A 5,909-nucleotide genomic window follows, 5' to 3' on the forward strand; every position below is an offset into this window, starting at 1 on the left:
TGGGGTGTTCCCACACATTCCAGAGTTGAGGGAAGTCATGGCTCCAGTGCAGCAGCATTAGCACACTGGACTGGTACATTGTTCAGTTTAACTAACACTGCCTGTCACGAGGTGAGTTTCCAGTGTGTCTCTTGGCTGCCATGAACGTGGGGGATAAATGGCTGCCCTGGCCCACAGCCTGTCAGAGGTGAGGGAAGTCACAGCTCCAATGCAGCAGTGGCAGCAAACTGGACTGGTACATGGATCAACTGAACTCACACTGCTGATACACTCCCATCATTGTCTCTGAGGCATACACCTGACTTGATTATAAATATATTTCATGGCAGGAAACAAGAGTTACTCCTCACAGACCGTTGTGGATACAATGGGTGGAAATATGCCAGTTGTCAGTAATCAATTCCTCGGTGACACAGTGATAGATTGCAGCCTTCAGAGACAGAGTATTTGTAGGTTTTATTTGGGCATGTTTTGCATAGCTATTAATAATGTACATTGTTGATTAATGTCTAAATTATTGTCCTAAACCACAATGTAGGATCTTCTTTCCTATATCCTGGGGGTAGTATATTGCATAAACAGTCTGAGCTGCTGGTGGTGAAGCACACCACAGCAGGCTTTGTCAAAATCTGACTAATTGACTGTGCTGTTCATTAACAGCATAATGAGTATCCTCTTACTTATTCTGAAGCTCGGTGAGGTTATTCAAAGCAAGCATGTGACTGCTATAGTCAGCAGTTACATTTGCTACCTGACCAATGAATATTCAGCCTGTGACCTCTCTGCTATTACTGAACCACGTGTCAGATCCCAGACTGTCTTAAAATGTTAAGGAGTTACCACTATTACTTTTACTGTTTCTTATGCAGAACATACATGTAAAATAACATACAATTTGCTGCTTCTTGGATACAGAAGATGGCAGTATTGTGCATTTTACAACTGTTGAACCATTGACACCCATGAAAATTTTGGCAAAAGCAACCAGATGTTTTCCATAATCTTATTTCATTAGGAAATTGCAACTATAACTTTTCATCCTCCTTTCAACAGAGTAAGTGCCATAATATTAACCTTCCCTTAAACTATGTATGAGTCAAAATTGAGAAATTTAATCATTCCTTTGATTGGTGTGCTACATTTCATCATGGCATTTTCCCAATGTACTTGGGGAAGACACCATCTGAGCTTATATATTTCAATAGTGAAAAATGGGATCTCTTTTTAAGAAAACACAAAACAGCTATTACAAATATCCATAATGATTCTGAAAAAAGCTGTCATCCTCTTCAAAATAGGAATACGGTATAATTACATTTGTTTCCGTTTTGTTTATTATTAATTTATACACATACAGCAGCTTTATGTTCAAGTCCAGGCACAGACTTTCATACAATTTAATTGATACAGTGTAAGAAAGAAAAACATATGACCGTTCCAGGCAAGAGCCATTCACATATCCAAAGTAATGTAGCATTCCTGTCCATAGCTGTTAGTCCTTGCACTGGAATTACAGACCACAGTCCTTTACAAGCATAGTTTATTTTGGTGAACACCTTCAAGAAGTTTGTGGAACTTATTCTTCTGTATTTCCTAAACAAAAATACGCTTGCATGGTACAGTGTCACGTGAACCTCCTCATGACAAGGTCGGTACTGGATGTACAGATTATACTTCATGGAATAGCCCAGAGCAGAGAAACTTTTATCTTACAACTTGAAGTTACTTACCACGTTGCATTATAAATCTCTGCATGTCTTTCAAGATGTGTGCACCGAACTCTACATGTGTAGTAGAGCAGATCTGAGCGAGAGTGCAGAGACTCCATCTGGCACACATTTGCACTTCCTTTCCATGTGCTTCTTCTGGTTTCCATTTCGTGTATTTCCATCACTGTGGACTGGCATAAGCAGATAAGAAGTGTTCACTCTTGTTTGCCCAAGCCCTGTGTGGAAAAAGGAAAGATACATTTTATAAGCATATAGATTATGTAAAAGTTGTCCTCGCCTTACATAATATTTGCTGTATACTTCAGGAGAAGAGTGGTACTTTCCTCATGGAATTGTACATCTCTTTTTTTTCGAGCTGAAGAAAATGAACATAAGAGAACATGTGGGATATGGCAGTCTGACTCAGAAAATACATGTTAACTAGGAAACATCCAGGAAGTGTGGGTTTGGGATGCGACAGTTTTCATTGACACTTCAGAGCTGTAGGTTGTACTATAAACACAATAGTGAAGTGGTAGCACCACCCTTCCCCACCCCCTCTGTTTGCTCACTCTCAATGCCAGCCCCACTGTAGGCTGTTCTGAGTGCTTTCCACTGCCAAGTGCCCTTTCCAAGGTGATACATGTGAATGCTGGAGAGCACGTCCTTCCCCCCCCCCCCCCAGCATGACTGTCTCAAGGGGTTAACAATTTCTCACGTGTTGTCTGCTTCTGTGAGCACTGATAAAAACTCTGTGACAACTTAAGTCACTTTTGCACTGTTACAGTGATTACAGTGGTGGCAGTCCTCCTTCAACACCCTGTTCCCCTAAAACCTTTTGGAAAAATTCACATTTAATGAGACAGGCTGGACCTTTGTCAGCCAGCCTGGTCTATCAGATGATACTGAGATTTGCTTAGATCCCAATCTCATCACTTTCTGCAGCCTGCAGAAGACATACAGTGTTTGTCATTTCCATTGCCCCTGGGGAACTGCACAGTGCTCTGCACAACTGGGTCTGCAGTTCTCCAGGTACATTTCCATGAATGACACACATTGACTCCTGCCTCATAAGAGTTGAACACAACTATTTAAGACTAAAGATTAACTTCCTCAGAGTTTAAAACTGTTAATTTGTCAAATTTGAAAACTGAGGTTAAGTTTGGCCATAGCTGTTAATTAACTTATAGGATAGCTATCAATATTTTACTTGCCTGGGATTTTCCATTTCAAAGACATTGAAAGGAGCAGAAAAAGTACTTTGCTAATCACATGGGGAAGATGGAAGGGGTCTGTTTGTTTGCTTTACCGAGTCACATGTTTCTTGAAATTTCAGTCCTCTCCTGATTTGTTTGGTAGTTAGGTATATATGCTACTAAATATATATGTACAGATAATCGATGAACTTCTGGAGGCCACAAGTGCTGAAAAAAATTATAGAGATACTCTTATTTTCAACCAGGCAGAAAAATACATTTAGCACAACGAGGGAAATTGTTCTTTGCACTAGTTCAGTGATGTTTCTGGAATGCAAATTGTATATGAAATTCTTCATGGCTATGACCTGTAGCTCAACAGTAGTTAGGAGAAACAAAGGTACTATAAAAGAGGAACTACTTAAAAATCTAGTACCTCACAAAGTAGAGAGTTGAAAACATACATTGCATATGTGCATGTAGATTATTTGTTCAAGCAAACTGATGCCTGATTGATTAATCAGTGGCAAACAAATGCAAACATGCTTTAACAGTGCTCCATATCTGGCCAAAATGGGAGCAGAGAGGCTGGGCAGAAGGTTATCCATGCAGGTACATTTATTACAGAGATACAAACCATCTGTCTTTTTAGATTATGCAGATATACTCCATTTGTAGCCTGAAAAGTTACAGTGCTTTTTAAGACAGTACTTAAAAATACCATTTCCACTTGAAGAAAAGTTATTTTCTTACTAACACCTTGCATGTCCACCTGTCTTGTTTAAAAAACATGCTGGCTTTCAAAAACAATTTACAGATGTGCAGCAATCAGTTGCTTATGTGCAGTGCTCTGTGCATATACAGCTGGATAAGCACAGGGCCCTTCAGCTGGATGCATTTGGCACACATCCAAGTTGCTGTGCACATATATATCATCTGCACGATGTGCACCCTGTGAGCTCTGAGCTAGGGTGTTTATCACACTGCTGCTTCCCCTGGCCTCCTCCCCTCTCTGCTGGAAAAAATCATTTGTCTTGCTTCTTGCCAGCAAGATAAATTGGGGAAAATCAGCCATCCGGGCTGGAAGTCAGCAGCCCTGATCAGGGAATCCAGTCATGTCCTCTGCGTTGTTCCTGCTGGGCGTTGTGTGCCTTCGATGTACTTTGACACCGGCTCCATGTGATTCTGAGGGAAAGAACTGATTTATGGTGTTTTACAGGGGGGAAAAGAGGTGATGTTCTGTATTGACACTCGGTTCCATTTGCCTTCTGGCAGCAGGGAAAGAGTACTTGGCATTTCTCCTCTCTTCCCAAGTTCTTCAGTGTTTTCCCCAAAGGTAAAAAGTTTTCATGCTCGTTATTGAAGCAATGCAAATGAATTTACCATGAAACTGATTGCATTCACATTCTTTTAAGTTTTTTTAAGTTACAAATGTTACAGGATAGTCTTTCATACATCTGTACATTTTTCAGTACTCTCCTTTTGATGTGTGTACATACAACATGTTAATTTAAGGTGTCATTAGAAATTAATGCATCACTTTTTTGTTTTCATAGGCATAGACTGAACATCTAAGTAGATAATATATCCAATAGTTTTGTACTCAGAACTGGTTGCCTAGTGAGACCGAAGAGGTACCTGGGAATCAGCTTGGTGTAATGACTTTTAAAGATGGGATATCAAGTCCTTTAACAGTGGCTTCTAAAAATAAGATTAAATTACTGAAACAGTTAAGTTCTCTGTTACCTGAAAGTCCAGCTATTCTAACGTAGTAAATACTGGTTATTGTTTTCCATAAATTCAGTCCAACAGTAAAGTCAAATTTTCTCACTGTTTGTCATTCATGTGGAGGTCTTTGGGCTTGCAGTCTCCAGACACACTTCTAAGTGCTAAAGGACCAACTGAAAGTAATTCTGAAGCAATCTTCAATTTAGGAACTAATCATTAATCAAATGGCTACAGGGGGAGTACAGCAGCAGAGTGGAATAAAATAATCCTGTCTGGCTGCCTAGATTGCAAAGACTGTTCAAGTACCTGCAATGCATTTCAGTTTCTGCATTGTTTCTCCTCCACATTTGTTTATTTGTCTTGGTAAACATTTGATTAATAGTGTGGAGTGCATAATTAAAATATTTCCATACTTGTGTTTATATGTATACACAGCATATCATGTCTACAAAACAAGAACATGTCCCTATTCAACATGTTTCTCATGTCCTTTTATTGCACCTTTTCTTGTTCTCGTTCCTACTGTAACAAGCCTGTGACGTATTTCTCCATATGTATAACAACTCTTTTCATGCAAAGCTATGCCTCAGATGCGGGGTGTTTTTGAGTAGAACAAGGTATTTGCTTTGCTTGGCTCAGACCAGCTCCTGAGCCAGGATGCAGGAGTGGGACCAGGGTGGAAATGGGGGGACACAGCACTGTGCCCACCAGAGTGACCCTTCAGAAGTGCTGTGAGTTCAAAGGCAAGTGAGGGGCAAATCCAGAGCCCTGTTTTTTGGGGCTGAGGGTTCTGCATTCATCACACCTTTCTTTTGGAGGAGTGAAAAGGGTGCCCAGTCTTCCTTTATCCTCAAGGACCCTCTGTGGGGCCAGACAGTTTCCCATGAAAGACAGGTGGCAGCTTCCTTTGGGATCTGGTGGCAGGCAACTGTCCGATTCAGCTGCTGTGGGTCACAGTTGCTGGCTCCTCTGGTGTGACATCCCACAGACATCTTGTGTGTCTGTCTGACATTGCAGCTGTGGGAAAAAAAAGGTTGGCCTGGAGCGCCCTGTGACATTCTGTATTTTTCTAAAAAGAAAGAAGGAAATTTAAAAACTTATGTCTTTTTTTTTTTTTTTGTTACAGAGAAACGTAGTAAATAACTAGGAGAAGACAGTTGTTTCTAGTGCCTGTTTTTAGCTAAGATAACGGGGGTTAATTATTAAACCTTTTACTTGGTTGCTCACTTGTGCTCCTGATGCTTTAATCCTGGGTCACAGAAAGTTTAAGAGTGCT

This window comes from Manacus vitellinus, unplaced genomic scaffold (genome assembly GCF_001715985.3).
Source record: "Manacus vitellinus isolate BGI_N305 unplaced genomic scaffold, ASM171598v3 scaffold_7_pilon, whole genome shotgun sequence".
Lineage (NCBI taxonomy): Eukaryota > Metazoa > Chordata > Aves > Passeriformes > Pipridae > Manacus > Manacus vitellinus.